We start from the raw sequence: 12,699 nt of genomic DNA, 5'->3' as shown, positions 1-12,699 counted from the left end.
AGCCCCCCAGGTTTGTTACCAGACAGAATTCAGAACTGATGACATGACCCCCTTCATTCCTCCATTTTACCACAAATTAAAGACTGTCCCAAAACATATCATGTATTCTCTTCCCAAAGGATGTCCATGTCTCTTTACCCTATGCTAATTTTTTCATTTGCCTATAGCTTCCTTCAATTTTCAAGCCATCCAGCATTGATATTTTCTTCCTTCCTCTACTTTGAAATCTTCCCTCCATAAAGTCTCTTACAATACCTCTTAAGATGTGCTTTGCCCAGTCTTTGTTCCTAATTACATTCAGCAAATTTCTTTACTCATTCACTCTCCACAGTACTTCATCATTTGTTACTTATTCTGCCCAACTGACCCTTTCCATTCTCCTCCAAATCCAAAGTTATTTAGCAAGTTGGTCTCCTCTTTCTCTAAGGTCCAAGTCTTACATCCATACAATACAACACTCCAAATCACAAGTGCTTTCAAGACCTGGGTTTTTCCAGCATTTTCTGTTTTTATTTCAGATTTCCAGTAACAGCACTATTTTGTTTTCAACATTCCAAATCAGCTCTTTGCAAGTCGCTTCTTGAGTTGTTTATTCAGCTTTCTGCTTTGCAACCACTTCCTACCAAATACGGTCTTGCCCATTGCAATCCTTGTTTTTATTTCACCTAGCTTTTGATGCAGGGTGACACCAACGGTGCTGGTTCAATTCCCGTACTAGCCGAGGTCACCCGAGGTCAACCTCGCTTGAGGTGTGGTGAACCTCAGGTTAAACTCACCACCAGTCGTCTCTCTCTGGTGAGAGAGCAACCTATGGTCCTCTGGGACTACAGCAACCTGCATTTTTTATTTCAAAAAAATTACAATCTTACAACTTCATATTTGTAACAAGGGTTTGTCTCCTTAGTTAAGGACGGACATACTTCCATTGGAGGCAGTTCAGAGAAGTTTCACTAGGTTGATTCCTAAGATGAAGGCGTTGTCTTACGTGAAAAAGGTTGAGCCGATACTCAGTGGAGTTTAGAAGGATGAAAGGTGATTCTGAGGGGGCTCGAGACAGGGTATATGCTTAGAGGATGTTTGCCCTTGTAGTGGCAATCTAGAGCTAGGCAGCACTGCTTCAAAATAAAGGAACCTCCCCTTTATCACAGGAACACAGACAAAATGAGGAGAAATGTCTTCTCTCAGAGGGGCGTTAAGCTTTGAAATTCTCTTCCCCAGACAGCAGTAGAGGCTAGGTCTTTGATTGTATTCAAGGTTGAATTAGACAGGTTTATGATCTACAGAGAGTCGAGCGTTATAGGGGTTAGGCAGGAAAGTGGAGTTAAGGCCACAATCAGGTCAGCCATGATCTTATTGAATGGGTGAAGCAGGCTCGGGCTGGGGAATAGCCTCATCCTATTTCTTATATTATTATTCTGATTTTCTGAGACCCCAGCTGCAGTGATGCAACAGCTTGTCACACAACCATTGTTCTCTTAATACTTGTCAGGGAGAACAAGTTACAGGTATGGGAGAGATAGTCCATGGCTTTGTAGTGGAGTTTCCGTGTGGGCAATTAATGCAGCAACATCAGCATAGCATGCTCTAATCAGGACACAAATGTGTTTTCTCTTCGCATACAGTCCTGACACATTGTAAAGCTTGCCACATAACCTAGTATGCAAGTAGACTCCTCCAATATCTGCAGGGGGCAAAGGTCAGGAGCATAGACAAGAAAATGCCCAACACCTGTTTAACTCCATTCTTCACTCAAAGCGTCAGAAGTGAAGCCATCAAACTGTATAGTACAGTGCATGCTGTCATGAAAGAAGCGGATGAGACCAAGAAGCTTTGGTGGATAGCGAAATTTTCATAGGGTCTTGCTCTGCTGATGGTTTTGAATGCCTTAGTGGGATCTACGAAAGGCAGAGCTCCCGTTTGTTAGCATTCAAACAGAGGCAACAACAGAGGCAGCTTCTTTGGTTCAGGCATATCCACATGATGGATATATGGTCGCATACCCAAGGACTTTCTGTCTGGTAAGGTAGTTGGAGCCACACAATCAGTAGAATACCCAAAGCTCCACTTCAAGAATGTTTGCAAGCATGACATGAAGGCCCTAGAAATTGAATAATTGCATCTGGAGGTCACTAACTGACGACAGAGGAATTTGGTGACACCTGCCTTGGGCTGGCATGCATCATCATGATGGCTTGGCAACAGATGCCAACCTTGAAAACAACTCAACAACACCTGGTAGCTTCATGTGCAACACTTGTGGCAGAATTTGCCTCTCAAGGATTGGCCTCTTCAGCCAGCAACAAAGGTGCGCCATATGAAGACAGCACATTTGAAACCTATGGCACTGTGGAGAGCAAGGTGATTTTCCTGACCAAAGTTTATCTATATCTCAAAAAAAATCAACATTGCACAAATCAGCTATTATGACAACACTGACTACTCTGTAAAAGCAACTAATTGGCCGTGAAGCACTACATAAACGTAAATATATTTTTCTACTGCTAGTTTTTAAACCTGCAAAATTATCTCGGAACTTCAAGCTGCTTAAAATAGAATGTTTGAAAACACTTTTTCCAAACAGGTAAACTGGACTTGGACATTTTGGTTCGAATTTAAATGCATTTGCCTTTATTAAAAAATAAATACCTTAAGCTACATTTATATTGCCATTTCTTTAATTACGAAAAAGTAGTTTTAGTCCATACTATATGTATGTGTGGTAGGATCACTCTGAAAATGACCAAATGAACACAAGCATATATAAGCTTAAAATGTGGAATATTTTTGCAAGCTGATGTATGCCCCAGATTGGAAGTAAAACAAAACTGCTTTATTCATTGCAATATCTAAAAACTACTCTCCATCTTCTTGATCACCAGAAAGCATTGCATACAAAACAATTTATGACAAATGCACATCCAAATCAGCTTAAAAAGACCTGCCAGAAGATTGGCAAGGGTCAGGACAATGAGCTTATTTTCAAAACGACTTGATTCCATAATGGGAAGATGCTGAGATATTCTGGAAGCACGAAATGAATTGGCCTGAAGTACTACATTCATTGTGATTTGGGCACCAAATAAACCTTTTACTCAAAAAGAGAGATTCTGGTCCTTCAATAGAAAATTCTACATTATGAATATTCTGTAACAAGTAAATGCATTCATTATTTTATCAATATCAAGAACAAGGGAGTAATGACATATCTGGACAATCACCTATGGTGCAATGATAAATTCAAAATCCTACTGATGAGAGTAAATTAGCTTGGAATGGGCGTGAAGATTGGGGAATAGTGAGAGAAATTGAACATAGACAAATGTTGAATTCGTCCAAACCATGTTTTGTTGTCTTACAATGTTACACCACACAAATACACTCAAAAATTTATTTCACTTAAAGTATTCCATACACATCTGTACAAGAGGGAAAAATATCAACATACTTTTGTTACCTCAATCCAAGCTATATTGTTTACCTAAAATCTATTCACTAGTGCTTCTGGTAAAGGTAAGCTGTCGTAACATTTTCTGTATACTGCAGGGCCTAACATTAGTTTTCACTGACTCTCAATTTAACTAGCATTCAACATCCAAGACTATCGAGTTGCAGGAGGAATACTTCTTTGGTTTAAAATCTGTAGCAAAATCATAAATGTGTTGACAAAGAATGAGTTTGTGATATGAGGATAACTATCACCTCAGTTTCTCAATTCTTAAGAAATGGTTTGGGGGGGGGGGGGGGGGGGGGGGAGGGGGAGAGAGAGAGAGAGAGAGGAGAAGAGGGTGGAAAGAGATAGCCATTTGACCCCTCAAGCCTGCTCTGCCATTCTATATGGTCATGGCTGATTTATTTTAATTCTTTCATGGGATGTGGGCGTCATTGGAAATGCCAGCACTTGTTGCCCAACCCTAATTGCCCTTAAATGAGTGGCTTGTTAGGCCATTTCTGAGGGCAGTTAGGGGTCAACCTCATTGCTGTGGGTCTGGAGGCACATGTAAGCCAAACCAGGCCAGGATGGCAGATTTCCTTCCCTGGAGGGCATTAGTGAACCATTTGGGTTTAGAATGGGTTTTTGGATGATAGTTTCATGGTCACCATTACTGAGACTAGTTTGCAATTCCAGATTTTAATTGAATTTAAATTCCACCAGCTGCCATGATGGGATTTCAAACAGCAGCCCCAGAGCATTAGTCTAGGCCTTTGGATTACTAGCCCAGTGACGTTACCACTGCGTCACCAGCTGCCACCCCACCACCACCCCCCAACCAACCCCACTTCCCATATTACTCAATCCAATGAGATCAAAAAGCTATCAATCTCAGTCTTGAAATATACTCAACAATTGAGCATCCGCAACTCTCTGGGACAGATAATTCTGAAGATAGGCAACCCTCTGAGTCATGGAGTGAGCCCAATTGTTTAGGCAAAATTCCATAACTGGTTTCAGTTCCTCCAACGTGATCGACTCCAACTTTGATTTCAGAACCACAAGTGAAATACATCAGACATTTCCTGCTCACCCTCAAAATTATTTCAAAAATCCCAATTACATTTTCAGTTGTATCCTATACCTGATAAAATCCTACATTACTGCAAAGTCATAAATGTCATTCAACCTTTCAATAAACTGACAAATGTTCGAAGATTGAAGCAAGATTTTGGGTCACAAATTTAGCCTGTCAAGTTCTCTGATCTTGGCCTCGCAATTATGCCTAAAGTATTACACTAGTATCAATATTTTCATTGTTCTGAATGAAATTGTTTTGTTTCTAACCATAAACAAACTCAAGTACAGGGAAAGCTTTTAAACAAACTAAAAATTCATTTTGTTTTCGCATAAAAGAAAATCAGATTATCAGTACTCCAGAAAAGCTCCCTGCTAACCGTTAACCACTCTAAGTACCTCAAGACTTCTCAGACGTCTACATAAACTCCAGCTGTGTACACTGTCCTGCTTGCCCATCACCACTATCCTTGCTGATCTCCACTGGCTTCATTACCTAAGGCAATGAATTTAAAATCCTTGTCTTTGTTCACATATTCCTTCAGGGTATTGTCTCACTCTACCTCAGCCTCATCCAGCACTGTCACAGTCTTTAGTCCTCTGATTCCAGCCTCCTGTGCATGCCATTCTTCCCACCGCAATCCACAGCAAAGGCTTCAGCTGTCTCAGACTTACTCTCTGACATTCTACCCCTTACCCGCTTGGTTATTCCTCTTCCCATTTTTAAATGCCCTCACAAAACCCTCTAATTTTGACTTGCATTTAGTCATCTTTCCCAACCCTTCTACTGATCAGTGACTACTATGCAAATTCTGAGATGCTTTATTGCAAAGGTGCTATATAAATCTAAGCTGTTGACCATTCTTGAAGTATGCTGTAGCAATGACTGGTGATTACATCATTCCACATCACTGTAACAGCTGAGAGGAGTTATAGAATCAGTCAGCTCAAATATCATTAAGCTAGATTGCCTTAGACATCTTCTCACTTCAACTATATGTCAACTACCTTTCCCACACTTACAGCCTCAGTAAGTCTTCCAGATCAATCAAATCAGTGAAATCATAAAACCTGTGTAAACAGATAAAATGAAGACAATCTAGAATACAGCAACGAATTACAAGGCTTTCCTAGTTCTGTGAAGCAGAAAAACAAATTTAGAAGATGAACAAAAAATGGAAAAGACAATTTAACGTAAAATATTATGAACAAAAATAATACGTATCTTTACTGAAAAGAATTAGAGAAAAGGAAAAAAAATGCAAATGAAACACAAGAAAACCAAAATATTTACAAAAAGATTCCTTGTATAAAATTTTTCAGATTTTTCTAACATTAATTCCTTTATAATGTCTTAATTTCTCTAGAACTTGTAATACCACTATTTCAAAATATTCCCAAAAGCAACATCTTTTTACTAAAATAACACTGCAAAATAAACTGAGGATAATTGTTAAAAAGATGGTCAAATGCATCTAAAGGTGCCTTGCAAGTAATGGACATCTCACAGTACACTGCACGTTAAACAAAGGAGACAATGGAAGAGAAGTAGCTTCTTGCAGATTGAGCTGAATCTGTATCCTAGATATGTTAAATGCTAAACTGTTTAGGATTTAAGTGTTGAAGGCAACTGAAACATTTTAATACTTTTAGTACTTACATTTTTCACATTTAAATTTTTATACCAATGAAAAATGTGTTTTTATAAAACTGCTCAAAAGCCCTGTACAAGTTTGTTATCACATGCAGTGCTTTAATATATTGACTATGTCATGCAGAGTTCTAATTTAACATAGGCTGACTAGAGGGTAGAAAATAAAGGGTGACAAATCATTGATAAAATCAACTTTTCTTGCATTCTATTTTTTAAACAAAGTTTCCTGGTTACAAGAAACAAGCTACTAAATGAAATCTGGTTTCTCTGCTCTATCTCCTTGGTAGGAAACACTGACTTTGGATGTCAGGTAAACCTTCCTGTTAATTTTTGGATTGCTGTTCTTCTGTGGTATTGCATAAGGCAAGTCAGAGTGAGGACAGTTCTGTGACATGTATTAAGCATATCATGGTGATGCTAGTTCTGCGATAATTCACAAGACATCTCATAGTAAGACCAGTTCTGCAACTTGCATAAAACATGGTAGTGAGACCAGCTCTACAGTTATGCATAAAGCATGTAACAGTGAGTGCCGCTTGCCTGAAGCTGATAAATAAAAAAAGGATGCTAGCGCTTTGAACTTTTCATATTCTAAAAAACCTGAAGAAAGATAATGGTAATCCACCAAGAGTGAAGGGTGTTGGGACAGAAGGAGGAGAGATAAACACAAAACTCTGTAGATTTTTTAAAAAACAAAAAAATACTGGAAAAATAAATGTTACTTCTACTCTTCACTCTCTGGTAACCACAAACATGACATGATTTAGGTCACACTACAAAAAAAGAATATCTGGAAGTTTCTTTCACATGCCTCCTTCCTAAATAACCTACATGTGTGTTAGCTTAATAAGGTTAAGGTCATATTTTCAGATCTTACATTTTTTGAGAAATCTTTATCTACATGGTGTAGTCATATAATGATAGGACAAAGGCATCATAGAGCATCACAGCACCATTGTGCTGCACCAGTGTTAGGGCCTGCATTTATGCTCACCATTTCCTCAAGGTGAATTATCAATTTCAGGTTTATCATCATGACAATGTTCTAATTTGAAGGTTAAGCAATTCCTCACAGGCAGGAGTGTCATCTGGCAACTCATGTATCCAGTGAGTGGTCCTTCGACGGGAAACATTACATGCTATGAGGAGATCAAGAAGGTAAGCAGCGAGAAAGTGAAACCAATTTTAAAAATTTCTTTGATCCTAAGAATATATTGCATACAATATCAATTTATATTTGCTAGATGTACCTAACCTTTTTTCAGGAAATCTAATTGTGCTTTGTACAGTTATATTACATTTACACCTGCATTTATAAAGTTCCTTTAATGTAATAAAACATTCCTAGGTGCTTCACAGGAGCATTATCAAACACAATCTGACAAAAATTTCTAAATGTATTAACCTTTCATTGTGGCATCTTGCTTCATACTGCCAAATAATCAAAATGTCAATGGAACCTAAGCTTTTCAAATATAAAAAGAAAAACGTACAGGTACAGATACAGTAGCCAACATATGCCAGCATCACTACCTCATGGTGCTAAACTCAGTCCACTTAAAAACTACATGCTCTATTTTCTACCCTCCAGAGTGTTGTGTTTAGATTCTGATCACAATGTTTACATGTTTGAAAAAGAAAAATTATAGGAAAGTGTATAAGGTTTCACCAGGAGCTTTCACATTGAGCTGAATCAAGATCTTTTAATGCTATTCAAATCACTGAACAAGTAGCAATTGTTCCGGTTATTGGGCAGCTAACACATTGCAATATTTAAATTTTACATTAGTTTTCATGCACAGGTCTTGAGAAGCAAGATATGTAACAAGAAATATTTGTCAGTATTTTGAAATTATAAGTCATACTGACATAGGGAATGTAGACTTATCTTATTAAAAACAGACAGCAAACTGTGGCAGTCTGCACTTTGGATTTTTTTCTTCATGTAGAGCGTCATTTTAAAAGTCAGAGGGAATTAGATTTCTATTGTTCTTCTCACTCTGTCTCAACACAAATCTGAACAACTGGATGAAGAGGGTGAAGGTTTTAAGATTTTTTTTCTGCTAGCTTTCTCCCCTCCTGCTCTCCAGACTCTGGTGCACTTGCCCAAACGGCCATTCCCGAGGCTACTCAAGCACTGAGCACATCACAGCCAGACTCGGCCTTAACCTCACCTTATGGCCAAAGTGCATTTTCCAGCAGGGGTCACTGAACAGTAAGCAGCAACACAGACAATTCTATCATTTTTAAATGGTTGGTTTCAGAGCCCATGGATTGTCTTTACTCTAACCGAACTAAATTCAGACAACTCAGCACTGACCAGGTGGGACATACTTCGTCATCATGGTTTATTTATACCCCGTCTTATTCAGCTGAACCATCAAGGGAAGCAATGAAAATGTTAGCCTCAAACTCTTGTACATTTATTTTGTTTGATAAAATAGGCATAGACACAAAGGACATTTTAGTGAACAAAGGCTAACTTCATCCAAGCCAAGTGGTGCTAGTTTAATAAAGTCTGAAATATTACATAGAAAAAGTGTACTTATAATTTGCGTGCAGATGGGTATTACCAAAGGGCTGTTTTTTCTGTAATACATCAAAATACCTCTGCCTCTCAAATTTTATTTCACAAATTATCCAGACATTATACCTTTAGGAAAATACCGCAAAGAAACAAAAGTAAAACCAAAAATACTAAAAACTGGAAATGCAAAGGTCTCAGTGTCTGACAATTTATGTTAGCATTTCATCTGATGCGAGGTTTCAACGTAAAACCTTAATGAGCTTTTTCTCACACTTTAATTTCAGTTGCGGGAATGGGTGCCTGTTAATACCAAGTATGGAATAACACAAATACATGTCTTTTGAATGGGAGGAGTTAATACTCAGGCCTTTCGATATCTGTGCATAATCATTTAGATGACATTCTACACGAGATATTCAGACATCTAAGTTTGCAGTTTTTAAAATCCCCTCATTTCCACGAGCCAAAAGAATAAAAAGCCATGTCACAAAATATTAATGTAAGCCACGAGATCAAGACACTCTCTAGTATATGAGGCCACTAGCTACTGAGAACCACTCAACTGACAATTTAAATGCCTGTGGCTAAAAAGCTATTAAACAAAAGGTCACACTTCTCATAAATCAACTGGGCCTCCACTACAGCTTTTTTTTTAAAATATAAAATAAGAAAATGTCTATTTCTTGCTTAATATACTGATTTGAGCAGTAAGGTGGAAGCAAGAAGTAAAATAAATTGGAAACCACCATTTTGTAACAAAGTGGACAGACCATCACAAGGACTGCTGATAAATTGAATGGAACACTGAAAAGCAAGTGCTCTAGTATATGTGATGAACTTTCTTGGTGGCAGAGTTTTGCACAGTAAATGAGATCTCAGCATTGCAAACTATGAATATCTAACTGGAAAAATCAATTTCATCTGATCAACATGAGATTTCTATTATGAATCTTAACCTTTATCAGCTCCACAGAAAAGAAAACAAAGTTCTGTTAATTCTGTAAACCAAACCTTTGCAGACTCTCACAGATTTCAACCACCTATTCTTCCAGTCTCAATCTTAAAACGCTATGGTCAAAACAGTGAATTTGACATTCACTCGAGGGTTTTCGGTGACATCATGCTGATCAATCTTTGTGATTTACTCCTGAATACTAAAAAAGGCCATTGTTAATCTGGAGGCCAATATTACATCATCAGAAATCCATCTATTTTAGGCTGTAATTCGATCGTTGCCATTTGTTTAGGTTGGTGACACCTAATTAAGACAGGTTTGAACACGTTCGGAAATTAATCTGGATTTCCGGTTTTAAATCCAAAATTCAGGTTCTTAACCGTACAACCAATTTTATATATTACACAAGTAAACATAGGGGGTAAACATAGTAGATTCAGATGTTAACCATCATCACCTAGAGGGGGGCCGCTTAGGGATCTTTGGTTCAAACTGGCCTAATTCTGCCTTGGACCAATACAGTCGAATTAGAAATAACTTTGAAACAGTCAAAACCTTTTGCAGCATTAAAACTCCAGCTTCAACACTAGTATTACAGAATGGAAACAATTAATCAATATTTGCTGAGTTATATACCATTTTCCAACTGCTAATTATTAATTTTGAACACGAGGAACGGGAACTATGTAAAGTTTATAGGGTCGGCCACTATTTATATCCTAGATGCTGGGATTGGATAATCCCAGTAGTTTATAAACATTTTACAGAAAAGCTTCAGACCAAGTTGGCTTCATAACAGTCGATTTTACTCATCTGTTTTTGAATACAACACTGGAAGAAAGTAAAATACCCATGTTGAGTTTATAACCCTCTGTCCATGGGTTTCCTTAAGAACTGCGGTAACATTGTGCTGTTGCACAATGTGTAACTTTTAGCTACGTTCAGACGAGCTCTCGCAACTTGTCACATATACAATTATCAACTTGCAAGGGGGGGGGGGGGGGGGGGGATATGTTTGAGGTTTCCGTATCTCTCAACGCGCTGACTTTAAAAAAAACAAAATGTCTTAAAATCGACACACAAGAAATCAAGAGATTAACGTGCGAATAGGACGCTGCAGAGCCAAGTGCGCTTTATAGGGCGTGAGAGAGACACAGAGAGAGGGAGAGAAATGCCGCTGCAGACTTGGACAGGGTATGAGTGGCATTTACCTCCAAGGCTGGGGCAGTGTAGCCGGCGCCCGCTCGTGTCGTGCCCGCCGCCCGGACGAGGGGGGCGCTTCAGCAGCACAGCCCGAGTGACAGGGGCGAGGTGCAGGCGATGGCTTTGCAAAAGGCGCCAGGCTCTCTCTCCCACACCTCCCTCTACAACCCAAACACCGCGCTACACCTTTCCCTGCCACCCATTCAGACAGGCAAACAATAAACACCCCCCCCCCACCACCCCGATTAAAAACAAACACATTTGCATTTCCACAAGCGGCGCTGCTCCATCCCTCCCTCTCTTTAATTCTTATCTACTCACCTCACACCCGGCTCCAGTTCTTCTCTCCGCAATAAACAAGAGTTATCAAGCTGTAATCTTTCTTCCTTTTTTTAAAAAAGAAACATTCTGAGAGAGACGACGGTGAGAGGATTAGCTCCGTGACCGGTCAGTGCAAAGACAACATGTTCTCTCCCCTTTTTTGTTTACTTTTATTTAAATGTAGCCGAAGGTTCTCTTGGTGTTTTGCTTGTAGGACAGGAGTTTCTGATCACTGCTGTTGGGAGCGCGCTCTGTCCAAGGTGCTCGTGCCCGCTCGACGGGGGCGCGCGGCAGAGAGCGAGGCGGAAGCCTCCCGCGCGCTGTCGGCAGACAGCAGTGAAAGCAGAAGCAGTGAAGCCGGAGCAGGGAGTTTGCTGGAAGATGCGGGGACGCCCGCTGCTCATCCAATCCTCTCATCTCAAGGGACCTTTTTTCCCCAGGCAGCCTTTCAACGCTTCCCAAACACTATATAAATTAAACATTTAGATTGGGGTTTTCCAGCTCTCAGGTGGGTCCAAAGCGCCTTTACAGCCAGTGAAATATGTAGTGAACTGCTGTGCCCAGGACAGTAATTTGCGCACAGCAAGATCCCACAACAGCCATTATTCAGTTGGCATTAAGGTTTGTTCGACAAAAGTTTGCCCATTTCCAGTTAAGTGTAGCGGGGTTGGGTGTCCGGCTCACTGCTGCAGTCTGGTGGATTTTATGCCAACGCGGATGTTGGTTGGAAGGTAAACCTTTGCCATACACTCTTTTCACTGGGAACTGTCCCTCTTTCCACCAACAGCAGCCAGTTGTTACTTGCAGTTTTTATATTTGTCGTTTAATCACTCATTGCGGACGATGGAAAGGATTGGTGATTTTAGCGCCAAGTAGAGCGCAAAACTATCCAGACATCCGTCTCTTTCCAGTTTTTCCCCGATTACAGCAGAAATAAACATTAACACACGTGGAACGGGCACCTTAAGCAGTGAGTACCGACAACCTGCATGTTGCATTTCTGCTGCTGTAGACTTTCGCGTACATCCCACCCCCTCCCCCTATCCGAGATAATTTCATCCTAAAAAGTAAAATAGTAGCAACACGTGCTTGCCCGAAATCCTAACCTTTCGTAACATTGCAATGAAAGGATTGTTCGCAAAACTCAGTTTTCGATACTGTTTCGCTGGAATATTGCTGCAGTATTAAATTGTTCCCCACCACAGAAATACAAAGTAAACAGAAGGATTGTCTTGGTTGCTATGACTTCATCTGAATGTAAACACGATATATTTTGGGACATGACGCCAACTGACATGACTACAGCCTTTTACACTTTCCAAAGTGCAGCAATGTAGCTGCAGGGGCCAGGAAAGTTTAAAAATACCGTACACTTGAAAAAACGAGTTTCGCTGCCTGCTCTTGCAAGGGGAATACACCCACACTAATCAATCACATTTCCATCTGATTTCCGAATTCGAGGAGGAGGAGGGAAGCAATGTTGCATTCTAACACTTGCATCAGCTCTGTAAATTCAAATTGAGGTGACAGGA

General features: G+C 39.7%; 1 protein-coding gene across 9 annotated transcripts in view; it reads right to left on the bottom strand.

The window, feature by feature from the left end:
* Window positions 1-12,420, bottom strand: part of LOC144686492 (diacylglycerol kinase beta-like) — a 691,325-nt gene extending 678,905 nt beyond the window's left edge. For 6 of the 9 annotated variants that reach the window (XM_078551766.1, XM_078551771.1, XM_078551773.1 and 3 more), the window contains exon 1: window positions 11,168-12,420. The gene's annotated coding sequence lies outside the window, so the exon portion shown is untranslated. Of the gene's footprint in view, window positions 1-10,854; window positions 11,010-11,167 lie in introns of those variants that run through there. The other 3 variants (XM_078551767.1, XM_078551770.1, XM_078551768.1) reach the window with 3 other exon arrangements.
* Window positions 12,421-12,699: the final 279 nt, after the last annotated feature.

Source organism: Cetorhinus maximus, chromosome 11, assembly GCF_964194155.1.
Source record: "Cetorhinus maximus chromosome 11, sCetMax3.hap1.1, whole genome shotgun sequence".
Taxonomy (NCBI): domain Eukaryota; kingdom Metazoa; phylum Chordata; class Chondrichthyes; order Lamniformes; family Cetorhinidae; genus Cetorhinus; species Cetorhinus maximus.
The sequence above is the reverse complement of the archived record's forward strand: the minus strand, read 5'-3'. Positions and strand labels throughout refer to the sequence as shown.